We start from the raw sequence: 16,799 nt of genomic DNA on the forward strand, positions 1-16,799 counted from the left end.
TTGTAAGAATAGGAAAACCTGAAGTTATGATCACGGATAATGCAGCATATTTTACCAGTTTAAAATGGAAGACATTTATTGAAGAACAGAATGTTAAACATATTTTAATTTCAAGATTTCACGCAGCAGGTAACCCAGTAGAAAGAACATTTCGAGAATTTGGGCAGTTTATGAGAACACACACACCAGAGAAGCACACGAAATGGGTAGAATACCTAGCACCGTTTGAACAAATAGTGAACAATTTAACTCACATTTCTACTGGATACACACCAACTGAATTAATTATGGATAAAACAGATAGAAATGAATGGACAGACCCTCTACCTAAATTTACAGCAACAACAAATCATGTTAGTTTAGAAGAAAAGGTAAGACAAGCTTACACAACATTATGTGACAAAGCTAAGGAAAAAAAGCAGAAATATGACAGAGGTGTCAGGAAAGCACTAACATTTCAAGTTGATGAGTTAGTTTTACTAAGAACACATCCTAAACCCACAAAATTGAAACATTTAAACAGGAAATGGCAGATCTTATACTCTGGACCATACCGAATTGCAAATATTCCACACCCTGGCTGTTATTCATTAGAATATCCATTAACACATAAACCCAGAGGTCTACATCCACACAGACATTTGAAAAAATACATACAGTAAAATGTTAGCTACTGAGGAGAAGATAATTAATATGATATACAGTTATGATGAGCCAACATTTAAATTATACAGATACTTACAATCTAATGAATGCAGGTAAGTCTAGAAAGCAATGTGAACCATCCAATAGCTAATAAGATATTTGGTTACAAGAGGAGTTGCTATTGAGGCATATACACATTAGAGGAGGCATATACACATTAGAGGAGGCAGAGAACTGAACAGAATTATTTTCTTTAGGAGGCATGTGATAATAGTAATGTTGATATGAGTGATGTGAGTGACTGAATGAGATGAGTGAATGTAATTTTAGTTTAATAAGAGGACAAATAGTAATACGGAGAGAGGAAAATGGTATATAAGATGAGAAAATGGTATTATTATTATTATTATTATTATTATTATTATTATTATTATTGTTGTTGATGTTGTTGTTGAAGTAAAAAGTAAGTGGTGATGAGTAAGAGGAAAAAATATATATATAATGCTGAGGAATAAGTATATGTTATTTTGTGAAGAATGAATAATGGATAGGTGAGAATGTTATGAGTAACTGGGGTCGACCGAAGCGTCCGATCCCACCCGTCGGCTTTGACCCGTGACGTAAGGCTGTTGTGGTGTGTGACCTCACGACGGTGCAGAATTTAGTTTGTGAGAGTGGCGTGTTTGTAGGTGTCGTTTTGATGCGATCGGTGGTGCTCTCTGGTGGTGTGTTAGGTGTTGTTTTTGGTTTAGTTTGAGAGTGTGGCATCGTGTGTGAATTTTGGTAAGTTGCTTCTTTTACGTCTTTGGTAGGTATGGATATGACTGACAGGGTCAACAGTTTTCGGTTGTCGGCTATGATCGGGGACAGTGCATTGTCTCTAATAAAATTTCTTCAACTATTCGAATTTTTTGACGAAGTCGTGAAGTGTTCAGTATGCTGTGAAGAAATGAGGCTTACTTAAAGTTTCGGCGTCTCGGACCAGGGACGGCTGTATGTGGAGATGTTGTAAGGATAACAGGGCAAGGAAAGTGTTCGATCCCAATGTGTGGCTGTATCGGGAGATTTTTTTGAGCTATATAGGTCAAAGGAAGTGTTAGGTCCTAATTTATGGGATCGGGAGCTGCTATTGGGCTATATAGGTCAAGTGAAGTGTCCGATTCCAGATGATATTGTGTTCAGTGGTATTTGGGGAGTTTTGTGATGTCGGTTTTTTTCGTCGTTTTGCGTGGTTTTGTATGGGGGTGGGTGTCTAAATTTGTTTATATGTAGTTTGCCCCACCCAAAAACCTCCTATTTCCCACGCTTGTCCCGTTAGTGTCATTAGGCTTTTTGTGGAACGTGTGTATGTTTGTTTTTCGATTTATTTTCGTCCTCATAATTTGTACGTAACGACTTTATATGCGCCATATTGGAATCGTGGTTTATGGTCGTTTCCGCCATATTTGTGACATCGTGGGTCAAAGCAGATGCGCGGGATCGGACGCTTCCGTATTTCCAGTAACTGAGAATATGTTGAGAGGAGAGAAACTAGATTTGAACGCTATATCACATGTACTCATGGAATACAGAATGAAAGTAGTGGAAAGAATATTATTTATTGAAAGATTGGTCATGGTGTGGGTTCCTGTAGTCATGTCCTAGTTCATGAACCACGGGCAACGTATGAGTGGCCAAGTAAGTGGTCCTGACAGTCGGGATACCAGTTACTTTGGAATAAGGCTGGGCATCTCGGACATATTCTGAGTCGTGGTCACCTTTGTGCTCATACGGCAAAGACTACCAAATCCACCGGTTAGTCCCTCAGCCGTTAGGGGTAAAACCCAATGGGACTCGGGGCAAGTAAGGCTAGCAACCTGCTTCCCTGGTACTTTAAATATGATGCTGGCAACAATCAGAGCAAAATGCCTCGGACCTTTGGAGGTGACGGAGTCCCACCTCTAACTGACAAACCAGGGACACCTAAGATACGACTTGGCAAACAAATGGTAATGGGATGGGGAGCTATTAATATCAATGGGGGCTACTCTGGGAAGAAGGTAGAGCTGGCAGAGGCTGCAAGTAAGATGGGGCTGGACGTTTTAGCTGTTAGTGACATTCGGGTAATGGGTGAGAAAGAAGAGGAAGTGGGAGAATACAAGGTCTACCTGTCAGGAGTCAAAGCAGGAATAGCACAATGGGGTGTAGGGCTTTACATCAGGAAAGAAATGGAACCCAGCGTAGTTGCAATAAGGTATGTAAATGAACGACTGATGTGGATAGATTTGACAGTGTCTAGCAAGAAAATTAGGATTGTGTCAGTATATTCGCATTGTGAAGGGACAGATCAAGATAAGATGGATAGTTTTTATGAGGCACTCAGTGATGTAGTTGTTAGAGTAAAGGACAAGGACAGTGTTCTGCTCATGGGTGATTTTAACGCCAGGATTGGAAATCGAACAGAAGGGTATGAAAAGGTTATGGGTAAATTTGGAGAGGATATGGAGGCCAACAGGAACGGGAAACAACTCTTGGATTTCTGTGCCAGTATGGGCTTAGTAATCACAAACTCCTTTTTTAAACATAAGAACATTCACCGGTATACTTGGGAAGGCAGGGGAACCAGATCTGTCATTGACTATATAGTAACAGATCAGGAATTCAGGAAGGCTGTGAGGGACACACGTGTATTCAGGGGATTCTTTGATGACACTGATCATTATTTAATCTGCAGTGAAATTGGGATTGTGAGGCCGAAAGTGCAGGAGGTAAGGTCCATATGTAGGAGGATAAGAGTGGAGAAACTTCAGGATAAGGAAATCAGGCACAAGTACATAACAGCGACCTCAGAAAGGTACCAGTTAGTTGAATGTAGCCAATTACAGTCATTGGAAAAGAAATGGACAAGGTACAGGGACACAGTACTAGAAGTGGCTAAAGAATGTCTTGGAACAGTAGTGTGTAAAAGTAGGAAGAAAACAGCTTGGTGGAATGATACAGTCAAGGCAGCCTGTAAAAGGAAAAAGAAGGCGTATCAAAAATGGCTACATACCAGAACCCAGGTAGACAGAGAAAGTTATGTTGAAGAAAGAAACAAAGCCAAACAGATAATTGCAGCATCCAAGAAGAAATCGTGGGAAGACTTTGGAAACAGGTTGGAGACTATGGGTCAAGCTGCTGGAAAACCATTCTGGAGTGTAATTAGCAGTCTTCGAAAGGGAGGTAAGAAGGAAATGACAAGTATTTTGGACAGGTCAGGAAAACTGCTGGTGAATCCTGTGGATGCCTTGGGAAGATGGAGGGAATATTTTGAAGAGTTGCTCAATGTAGGTGAAAATGCGATCAGTAATGTTTCAGATTTCGAGGTAGAATGGGATAGGAATGATGATGGAATTAGGATCACATTTGAGGAAGTGGAAAAAATGGTCAATAGATTGCAGTGCAATAAAGCGGCTGGGGTGGATGAAATTAAGTCAGAACTCATCAAATACAGTGGAATGTCAGGTCTTAAATGGCTACACAGGATAATTGAAATGGCCTGGGAGTTGGGACAGGTTCCATCAGACTGGACAAAAGCAGTAACCGCACCAATCTTTAAACATGGAAACAGCAAAGATTGTAACAACTACAGAGGTATCTCTTTAATCAGCGTTGTGGGTAAAATCTTCTCAGGTATTGTTGAAAGGAAAGTGCGAGTATTAGTTGAGGACCAATTGGATGAAAATCAGTGTGGGTTTAGGCCTCTTAGAGGTTGTCAGGACCAGATCTTTAGCTTACGGCAAATAATGGAGAAGTGTTATGAGTGGAACAGGGAATTGTATCTATGCTTTATAGATCTAGAAAAGGCATATGACCGGGTTCCTAGGAGGAAGTTATTGTCTGTTCTACAAGATTATGGAATAGGAGGCAAACTTTTGCAAGCAATTAAATATCTTTACATGGATAGTCAGGCAGCAGTTAGAGTTGATGGAAAATTGAGTTCATGGTTCAGAGTAGTTTCAGGGGTAAGACAAGGCTGTAACCTGTCTCCACTGTTGTTCATATTATTCATGGATCATATGTTGAAAACAATAGACTGGCTGGGTGAGATTAAGATATGTGAACACAAAGTAAGCAGTCTTGCATATGCGGATGACTTAGTTGTGATGGCAGATTCGATTGAAAGTTTGCAAAGTAATATTTCAGAGCTAGATCAGAAATGTAAGGACTATGGTATGAAGATTAGCATCTCCAAAATGAAAGTAATGTCAGTGGGAAAGAAATATAAATGGATTGAGTGCCAAATAGGAGGAACAAAGTTAGAACAGGTGGACAGTATCAAGTACTTAGGATGCATATTCTCAAGGATGGCAACATAGTGAAAGAACTGGAAGCGAGGTGTAGCAAAGCTAATGTAGTGAGCGCTCAGCTACGATCTACTCTCTTCTGCAAGAAGGAAGTCAGTACCAAGACTAAGTTATCTGTGCACCGTTCAATCTTTCGACCAACTTTGTTGTATGGGAGCGAAAGCTGGGTGGATTCAGATTACCTTATCAACAAGGTTGAGGTTACGGATATGAAAGTAGCTAGGATGATTGCAGGTACTAGTAGATGGGAACAATGGCAGGAGGGTGTCCACAATGAGGAAATCAAAGAAAAACTGGGAATGAACTCTATAGATGTAGCAGTCAGGGCGAACAGGCTTATATGGTGGGGCCATGTTACACGCATGGGAGAAGCAAGGTTACCCAAGAGACTCATGGATTCAGCAGTAGAGGGTAGGAGGAGTCGGGGATGATGATGAAAGATTGGTATGCCTGAGATAATAACTTATGTGGTGTCTTATATATTCTTATAACTAAAGGTGAAAGTATAGATTTATGTGGAAAGAATTATTTACAGCAGCCACAGATGGAAATATACCAGAAGATTTGAATCTATAACACTTTAACACTAATCTAATGGGAACTTGTAATGAAATTTTTGGAGTTATGTAGGCTTGACACTTCAGATTGGAGGAATTATTTAAGAGAACATATTTAGCAGTCATCTAATGACATAATTAAAGCTCATCTACTGAACTGAACTGATGCACCATTAAATAGAAAGGAGAATAAGGAGAAAACGTCAGTCCTCTGTTGTGGCTCATACTCTCATCCCTTCCTTAGAAAAATTTATACATGTCGATGAAATATTTGACATTATATAATTCGTGATTATCTGACAGTATGGAGAGACATACACACATATTTATTTATGAATAGAATTTTACAGGTACCACAAGGTAAATAGAGAATGGATATACAGCATGGAACGCAGCAGCAATTATCTAAGAAGATTTATTTATTTATTAAGTAAAACATTTATTTATATTGCTTGATACTCACGAAAGGAAGGAGATGAACTACACAAACTTTATAGGAACATGATTGACTTGAACTATATATATATATATATATATATATATATATACACTTACCACACTGATGTACATACTTGTAGGATCCTAAGATATTTAGAGGGGCACCACTCTTAGAAACGGTAATAGAGGGGTACCACTCTTAGAAACAGCACGAGTGGGGACACCACACTTAGAAACGGTATTAGGTATAGGAATTTCTACGTTATATTAAGTTAACATGTATTTTATTTATCATATTTTATTTTGTGTAGTCCATTGTAGGGGATCACTTTACTAGTATTTATGAAATAGTCAGCAACCATCCCAGGAACCTATCCTCCGACAGAGGGCTGTCTTGAAGCTTGAAATATGTGTAAATTTTATTCCAGGAGGCAAGATGAATTTTAAGTTGAATATTCTAGCGAGTTGCCACAATTATCTTCAAATGTTGCAAGTGTAACGAGAAAAAAAAATGTATATTAAAAAAAAATGAGCTAACAAAATGTATATTTCAATCTGAATGTAATATAATTCACATGTCAGCACAATGATATTGAATGTAACGTAAAAAAAAAAATTGACTATATTTTTCATTTAATTCTGTATATGTACTATATGACAACAATGTAACTATCCCATGTAACGATTAATTGTAAATATTTGTATATTTATGTACTTACTATATCAAGAAATGTATTTTAAGGAGATGTTAATGAACTGCAAAGGACTTGTGCATGCAGCACATGATTCATATAAATGGAACTGAAAATGCAAAGAAGAAACCAACGTGATGGAACACTGGTCAAGCAATATTTACGTAGTGTCAATATGCTTTGAAGTGTATGGTGTTGTGGAAGCCGGCAGGTTTTCAGGCTGGTGTAAAAGCCAAGCTCATCACCTGTCGTAGGCAGTGAGGTGTTTCCTGTGCCCTCATTGACCATTTATACCCCGGTAGACGCCACCAAAATTCGACTGCTGGAGATCACAATTTCGTGTTGACACATTGAACAAACTTTGAATTTTCTTCAAGTCACACGCAAGAGATCCAGGCAGTACACACACACTCAGAATCTGATACTACGTTTAAAGACATTGGAGCAATATAATAAAAACATTTATTGTTCGAATTAATTCCATTGTAAATCATATGAACTGAATTCAAACGCTGTGCTAAAAGCAACGATAATACGCTGCAATTCAAAGACATTAATGTTACGACTCGTAAAGAAGATACACACCAAAAAGACTGTATACAAAGACTGATATGCAAAGAGCATTGTGCTCAGAAATATTTTTTGTAATATGTAAATTTCTTATTTTCTCATATATGTATGTATCTATGTAAATTTTCTATACTGCCACGCTCGCTTGCGGAGCGTGTCAGTAGAGGAGGCATTGTAATGATACTTTGACTTCCGCAAAGTTATAATTTACGATCGCGCACGCAGAAGACTTGCGTCTAGGGGAACAGGCGTCTAAAGCTAGCGAAATGAGGGATGCTCAACTACCGGACCTACCGATAGATGGCTGTAGCGCCTGCCGGCAAGAGATCGTGTCATTGTCTGCCATATCTGAATTAGGCAAAAAACAAAGTGTCAAAACACGGATGAAAATGTTTTTCGTTCTGCGCCCTCATAAGTATTTTATATTGGATGTTCTAGATATCTACACATCAACATAATGAAGTGTTTCTAATCTAGCGAGAAAAAACGGTGACAGTTCAGCTATGAAATTCCTAAATTCGAGTGTGTTTTGAAAGTTTGACAAGCTGACCTATAAATTGATTACTATTTTATGAGTGCTTTACTTATTTGCCCGTTTTAAAACACTATTTAAGATTCAATGGAGGTCAACAAATTACCTTCCTTGCCGAAGCTTTTAACTACTGGTATAATTCGGAAAATCAAGTGTGGACAACAGTGAAGACGTCTCTGGGAAAAAAAGTTGACATCGTTTGCTTAGGGGTATCTTTACTGACAACAGAAATTACAACTGAACTATTAAAGTATTACTTACGTATAAACGGAAAAAATCGTCATTTTTTCTTATCTGAAGTGATGCATTACCGATCTGCATATATGCTGATACTGTAATTGCAACATGCACTTACGAATTTGGCTCTCTGTTTGATCAGTAATTTAAATGCCATAATTTTATTAACGCCTGTACATGACACAGTGTATTTAAACTGAGTGATATGGTAGAAGCACCAGTTTTTAACAGTGCTTCAGTCTTTGATATGAAACAAGAAATACATTTAAATGAGACAAACACAATGCCCAACGTTAAGGTTCCTCTTAAATGCATGACTTGTATCATTTGGAAGTTAAGTCTAGTAATAATATTATATTGGACTGATCCATGATGATGTAGGAAGTGAAGAAACTTGTTGAAAATAACCTCGATCACAGCTGTTAATTTTAAGGTTGGGGTGTCTTAAAACTGTAATTTTCCAGTCTGACACCCAAACAATTTTAAAATTGAATTCAAAACATGTCAGTGAGCAAAATTAATTACACTTTGAATTACAACCATAGAATTCTATTTCTGTGAATATTGGTTCCAGTCTTTGACATGGTGTCAATCACTGGAATGACTGGTTGTCAGTATACGGCCCAAGCAAAAAACAAACCTGAAAGTGAAAGCTGCAGAAGCTGGCCAGACAGGCACCCCAATGGCTGCTACAATCTGTGTGAGACAAGGGTGACATTATATTGCAAATTTAGTGTAAAAAGTTCCATATTGTCTGAATTTGTCCTATACTGACAGGACATTCTAGTCCAGTCGATTTTCTTATCTGCAAAAGTACACTAGCACAAAGGTAGTGCCACATTACAAACTATCTGGTAACAACAGAAGTATTGGTGGACAATGTACAGTAAATAATATCTAATAACCTGAGAAATTCAAAATTGGTTTGAAGAAATAGAACAGTATTTGGATAGAGAGTAACATTTTGAAAATAACATCTGACGCAAGTAGAGTTTTCAGTTTTTATGAAAGCTCGCTTAAATTTTTTTTTCCCCTCTCCCTTTTCGATTATCAAGGGAAAAATGTGATAACATAAAAGTGGAAGAAAGTTGCGTACAATGTTGGAAATGATGAAAAAGAAAATCTCACTATGCTTCCTCCTCCATGTGAAGAGTATTCTTGTAATAATAGCTAATAGCATACCAAGAACATGAGGGTGTCACAGTGGAGATTTGTTTTCTGGTACAGACATCTGATACAACTATTCCACAGCAAAACGTACTTTCAATAGGTGTGGTACCAGTGCACTCCCATAGCATAACAGAATATTATGTCCTCCAGGAATCACATTGGGTACGCCACATACAGCATAAACTGTACAGCAACTACAATGCTTTGTGAGCAAGTAATAACAGTCAGTATCTTTAATTTTAACATAACTCTTGACTCCCATAATTATCTGCTTATACGTGTGCTTGTACTACAGGTTATTGGTAAAGCAAATACTAATTGAATAGGCCTTCACGCTTTTAATATTTACCAGAAATTCTGAAAAAAGTAAATTGTTTTATTTCTGTATCAGCTCAATGGTGAATTAAGAGGTACTGACTGGTTTATTTGAACATTTAATAGAAGCCTTCTTTTTTACCTACTATTGATAAAGAGCCATTCCAAGTTCTGTACAGAACAATCTCTCGCATTTTTCATGAGGTTTGTTATTCTGTACACTCATATTTCTTCTTCTAAATGGTAAATAATGCATTCAGACAGTGCTGGTATTAAAGGTAATTCATGAAATAAACTATATTTAAACCAGAAAATTAAAGGTTCCACATGGCACATGAAAAGTACCTTGCTACACACATGTATGTACAGATTCCAAAATGTCTGTGAATTTGAGTTACAAATTTTTTTAAATAGAAATATGAAGATTACAATACTTTGGGTCTGCAATAACTCAAACGTAAAATACTTTAGTTCCCTATGGGAAACTTTGTTCTTTACGTGACTCGTGCAACTGCTTTCACTCTTATTGGAAAACTAAATGGCTTATGTTAAAGTTAACTAACAAAAAGTGTAACCATTGTTACATAATTTCTGCGAAGTAAGATTCCTTAATGTTATTTTCTTCCTTTGTCATCATAACTTGATAATTTCAGTTCCGTATGGGACATATGAACTAACAAAATGAAATGCTTTTATTACTATGACCAAACAAAATCTTTTTAACATGTAGTACACAGTTCAAATCAGCAAAAAGTGTAAACGTATAATCAAGTAAATGTTGATGAAAATTAGGCATGTAACATGAATACTGAAATTTCCTAGATTTCCACGTGTACCTGTAATCACTGTATTCTGTACTTTGTAGTGCTAGAAAGATAATTCTATATGATTATTTGCATTCTCTCCCCTCCCCCTCTCAATACAGGAAAATATAATAGAAAGACATCCTAGCAATATAAAGACAAAATTCAGAAAATTAGGTTTTACCTGACTCAGGCTCCCTTATTCTAGAATGGTTATAAAGTAATAAGAATGCTTATGATCAACTGGAACATTGTGTTCATTATAGGAAGTATTAAAACAAGAATTAACAGAGTAACAATTTTATTGCTTTTATGTTGCAGAGTATCCACAAACATTACTGTTTGAAACATAGGGCCACTGCATACTCCATTAGATCACACCCATCCTGTGATTAAACTGTTTTCCTGTGATTAAACTGTTATTGAGAGAAATATTTTCTTACACTGAAAGCCATCTGTCAAATAAGTCTCAGAACATTTTTTTTCATTAATTTCACACAAATCACACATTTTTAATGCAAGTGCATATTTTGTAACACCAAACATCTTAAAATAAGCTTATATAATAAACAATTATAATTTTTTTACAATATCTACACAGGATGTAAAGACTTAATTTTACTTCAATGTGATTCATCTTTTGATGTTCATCGTTACAGAACAACAACTCTATGGACAAAATAGTTTTAAAAAATCTGTCAAAATGTCACACCCATCTGCATAGAATGTCCCGTTACATAATTTTTCCAATTTGAGCACTATATATGATTAAACAATATGAGTTTATTTAACTTCTGCCTTATACTTGATTCGTTGTTTAAAATTTTCTCAGCAGGCTTTTTTTCCACATGTTTTTAAACGTATGCAGGAGTATAGGGATGCAATCTTACAAACAAGTTGAGTCTGATGTAAGTCCTCAATCCTAATTTCATAATGGTAATCATGACCAAGAGCAGGAAATGGGTAATCAACAAATTTATTTTTAACACAATGCAAAATCTTGGCCTGTATATATTTCTGTCCCATATCCCCAGCAATCACAAACATCTGAAACAGTTTCTGAGTATTCTACAACAGAGTACACGCAGTCACTTGTTTTAACCAGTTTTCCCCGGTTAACAAAATTTATAAATGCATTTTTATTGGCCATATTGGGAAAAGCATAGAGAGAATCACATTCTAATGCAGATTTAACTACTGGTGGCTTCAGTATGTGAAGACAGTCTTTGCATGTGATCTGCCTTGAAAGGCACAAAGATACATACCCTGCAATATAATAGAGTATGTTTTACTTGTGAAATGAGAACTTAATCTTATCATCAAGAAGTGCACACCACTCCTCTACTTCATTTTCTGCAGCACTTTCATCACTTTCTACTACATTATTTCTTGCATGAAAATCATAAACAGGTGGCAAACAACACACATTAAAATTTGAGCAATTCCCATTCATTGCAGTGACACTGTTGCCCAAGAGCAACTTTCTCATGGCACATTTGAACTGGTATGCATTTGGATTGTTGTTCCAACCACATCTGGACCGAATCCAGAGGAAAAAAAGCTCTATGTGGTCTTGTGACAGTTTATATGTTAGCAAATACTTCAAAGGGGATTCAACATGAAGCATACTTGTCAGAGCTATGTGCCTTACTGATTGCATATTGAAAATTACCCCAAAAGCAAAAGTATTTCTTGCATGGAGCAGCAATGGAACACCAATGATTTTTAAGCTTTTGATATAATTTTCAGTGTGTCTGAAAATACCAACGTGTTGACTGGGTGTTGTGTGATGTCCTTAGGCTAGTTAGGTTTAAGTAGTTCTAGGGGACTGATGACCATAGATGTTAAGTCCCATAGTGCTCAGAGCCATTTGAACCATTTTTTTTATTTTATTTTAAATACCAAGCCAATAAGATTTGTTGTCAAGTCTCAGGGGGCTCTTATACCCTTTACCTAATGGATTTCTGGAGTTCAGAATATCAAATATCCTATCAATATTATACAAAAATTCTACTGTTGCTTCACTTCCTTTAATATTTGGATCACCAGCCCTCTTCAAAAACACTATACTATCTGCCACACTAGAACTCAAAGTCTGTGGAGATAATGAAACATTCATTTTTCTATTTACACAACTTATATGTTGTCCTGATAGTTTGTTGGCAAATGTCATACCTTCTTATTGTTGTACCTTGTTCAATTGCTCAATGAAATGCCATCTAATAATGCCAGTTGGAGACTCAATAGCAGATACTTCTGCTAGAGCATTTCTGGCAAACTTAATCATATGACATGTCCAAGATACAATAAACATTGTAGGTTTAAAATCACCCTTGGAAAAATTTAAAGTACAGCCAAGTGTACGTAAAGTGCTCAAATTTACCTTGCAGCCATCACATGTAACACACCAAACCCTAATGCCAGAACTACGCAGCCTATCTAAAGCGGATTTTATCAGTGTGGCCTGATTATTTGCCTGTACACTGCTGATAAAGAAATATGCAATCGGGCATATAAATTTGCCTTTAATAGAGACAAGCATGAAAACCAGAGCCTCAGATGCCTCTATTACTTCTTTTGACTGAGGCACTTCCCCACCAAACTCTAAAAAACCTGTGTATTGCTTAGTTCCTTGGTTCCAAACTACTTGCTTCCTAATTGCCACACTGTCTACAATTAGACATGAATCGCTGAACTGGTCCCTTACAATTGGGTTCAAATCAACATACTTAAAAACATCTTTTAAAAAGCCAGTTTCACAGTCGACACTTGTCACCCATTTGGAAATCAATGATTTATGGGTCAGAGGCATTAATTTTTGCAGGTATTCATATGCTGCTGGTGAATAAAAGTACACAGTCATCGCAAACATTTTCACATTTGTTGTGTATCTATTACCCTTTGACGAGAGAGTGTTGTCCACTACGGGGTCAGGGATTTTCTCCGCCTCGTGATGGCTGGGTGTTGTGTGCTGTCCTTAGGTTAGTTAGGTTTAAGTAGTTCTAAGTTCTAGGGGACTGATGACCATAGCTGTTAAGTCCCATAGTGCTCAGAGCCATTTGATTTTGTTGTCCACTAAATTGCACACTAATTCCACTTGTGTTCCTTTCTGATGATTGAGGAAGTTATGTAACTTCTCAGGAAGATGCCCCTTCTCCTTCAATGAACTTATGATGTCATCCATGGAAAACACTTTCTTCTCTTTTCTTCGAAGTTTTTCTCGGATACACTTCAGTTTACGTTTTAATTCATGAACAATGTCTGAGAAAAAATTGCAAGTTTCGTTCGCCTTGTCTTCCATTTCTACTTTCGACTGTATACCACAATCAATTACTTGAGAAGCAACTGCACTCTGAAATAAAGAAATAATTTCGTTATATATGATTGAAATAACTCAAGGCTTGATGAAAAAATATTATAAGAAAACTTTGGGGGTGTGAAAACATCCTTATAGTAACGTTTTCGACACAATTCGCAGCTTCTGCATTGGATAAATAGGACATGCTTTCCACGGAAGAATTCTCATTGATAACATTCTCCACGCAATCACTAGCTTCTGCAGAGGGCAAATCAAGCACGGATTTCAGGACAGAACGCTAATGACAAAAATATGGAACTGTATTACAACATTGCTTAGACCTATGTAGCCCATTTGCGTCCGTACGAAATAAATTCACAAAAGTCAAAAGCACACACATAGCAAGGAAATTAATTAGCTACCTCAAATGGAGAAGCATCGTTGTCACTCAAAATCCTAACATGTCGTCGTGGCTGTTTATTTGGCGGCATCAAATGTGTCGGAAAGTCAAAAACTGATGGCACTGCTTCGGGTCTGAGACGTTTCTTCCACCTTCCAGGGCTCACTACGTAATCATCTTGTCGGAAAAGGTTTCCGCAAAGAAAACTGCAAGACGTAGGTTTAAAATCTTTCCGCGTCACGGAAGTAATCCACTTCTTTAGCAGCTCTGGGTGCTTTAGAGGAAACCTGTTCAAAAACATCGAATTAGCAAACGCACTAAGTCTGTATTGTTGTCGTATTGTATCGGTAGTCCTATTACCTGTGAAATGGTAAGTCACTTCCCTTACTCCATCGCTTCATACAATTGAAAGCAGAACAAGAAATCACCATTTCGATAATCCTTAATTCCTTATACACCGTACGGACCGAGAGAAACTTCTTGGCAAATTCAAATGTGGCGGGCAAGACAGACGATAGTGACCAGCTGGTAGAGCCATCTATCGGTAGGTACGGTAGTTGAGCATCCCTCGTTTCGCTAGCTTTAGACGCCTGTTCTAGGGGACGCCAAAGAATTGGCTTTGCTGATTGGCCACGTCCTTCCATGACGTCGTGTCTCACACCAGCCACTCCAGATCGTTGCTACTTTCTTAAACGCGCTGTTCTTTAAACGAGGCCATTCGTCTGTCGATACATTATGTGGCTAATTCGTTATAGTACTTCACTGTTGTGTTCTAGGCCTATGTTTATAATGGCAGATTCCAACACGTGTTTTGTGTGCGATAATGCATTTCAGCTTCGAAAAACTTTATACCCGCACATCAGGAAATTGCATGATGTAGAGCCAAATACAGAAGGTAAGATTAAGTGCCCACAAGACGACTGCAGCTATTCCTTCAATACATCGGCTAGTTTGAGAGCACATGTGGAGGAAAAAGCACATGGTTCGAACTGCGGATGAAAAGATTGTATTCCAGTCAACGGACGGTAAGAAACACCGCATAATAATAAGTTTTTACTGGATCGTTTCTGGTAAAACTATAGAATTTCGTTCTTTGTGCATTCAGTAATCTGGTGCAATGTTGTACTGCAAAGTTTCTTTCAGTTCACATGAAAGGATTATTTGTATTAACGGCCTAGTCTTAGAAGACATTTAAGTCACAATCATTGTAATCCACAATGGGTAATTAACAAACCTTTTTATCGTCCATAAATTGTGAATAAACTGTTTCTTTTTCGTATCGCTCAACGCATGGAACCCAGATTGGAATCCAGTTTCATGTGTAACAGATTTCTCGTAGCAAAATGAACAATTTAGACATACCGGGAGATAGTGAGCAAATTCTGAAGCTGTGGGAAGAAATTGCTGTCACTTGTTAACTCTCGCTCCAAGAAAGGAGGTCAACCAACACTGTGCCAGCAATGAGAAGATCCCAGTTCAACGAACATCTAACAAACAGAACTTCAGTCCAAAAAGTGTCTTTGGTAAACCAACCCTGGCTGAAAAGTCAGATGTTTGCTAGTGCTTTGGTGCAACCTGACAGTGAAGTGTTGAGTGTACATGTTGGCTTTGATCACACATACTCTAAGAATTAAATTTATCTGTCCTACAGTTGTGTGTGCATGTTTGGGTATCATGGTTTATAGGCCTACTGGGGAAACTCGCCATGTAAAAAAATGAGTAACGCATCATACTCGGTACCTCAGGGTGATGTGGAAATCTGAGTGTACTTAATAAAGAAAATGTTACTGTTTGTGTGTTTCTTTTGACTCCTTTATCCTATTGCATATAGTTAACAAAATGTAACTGAAATATCTACTAAACTGTAACATTAATTGGACTATGTACATAGTCATTTCAAATGGTTTTGCTATTTTTCACAGATAAAGTATGAGTATTCACCAGAATCCTACAGTACGAATGTTTTCCAGTTGACATCTGAATGAAGTCAAAAAGCAAAATTTGCTTGGACAAGCTGAACATTGTTTATTCAGTTCCAGTTATTATTTATATTAAAACAGTTCCCGAGAATCTATTTTGCTAACTTTCTTGGTCTAATTTTCTATATTTAACATGTCGGTTATGACATGCTTGGTGATGAATGTTTTGTCACCAGGCATATGGCATCAGGTGTGTGGCTTTTAGTGACAATACTGCAGTCAATGTGTTAACAGCTTTTCGGGACCTTGAGCATGAAGTATATGCATCTAGAAGTCTTGTTTAAAAAGTGCAGCCAAAATTCTAATGTCTGTCTGAGGAATTTTCCTTTAATGGAATGTTTTTGCCCAAAATTCAGTTAATGTCTGGTAATTACCTAACATGGTAAGTGCTATGAGGGCAACACCAGCCACAGCAGAGCCGTCTGCCATGGCTGCTGGCAACTTTGTGACATTTGAGGGATAATATACAAAAGTGGGCTGTGCGAGAAGTTCAAACTAGTTTTCTTTGGTTAAAGCAATTAAAATCAAACTTTTGAAGCATGCTGAAAAAAATATACTCCTCACCATAATTTAAATGTTTACATTGAAATGGTTCTGACATGTGCATAATATATGGAATTATGTTTTCTTGAAACCTTAAGAACCAAACCCGTTGGTTGAATTAACATCACAATAGCATTATGTTATGCATCAATTAGCTGTAGTTATAGGATAAGTAAACATGTACAGTAAACTTTTCATACAATTTTTTTTATAAAGCTTGCAAAGGTTATAGAAAAGATGGACAACAAGATAAACTTGTGTAGGCATCATTGTAAATACATTTTTACTTCAAGAA

Source organism: Schistocerca cancellata, chromosome 9 (genome assembly GCF_023864275.1).
Source record: "Schistocerca cancellata isolate TAMUIC-IGC-003103 chromosome 9, iqSchCanc2.1, whole genome shotgun sequence".
Lineage (NCBI taxonomy): Eukaryota > Metazoa > Arthropoda > Insecta > Orthoptera > Acrididae > Schistocerca > Schistocerca cancellata.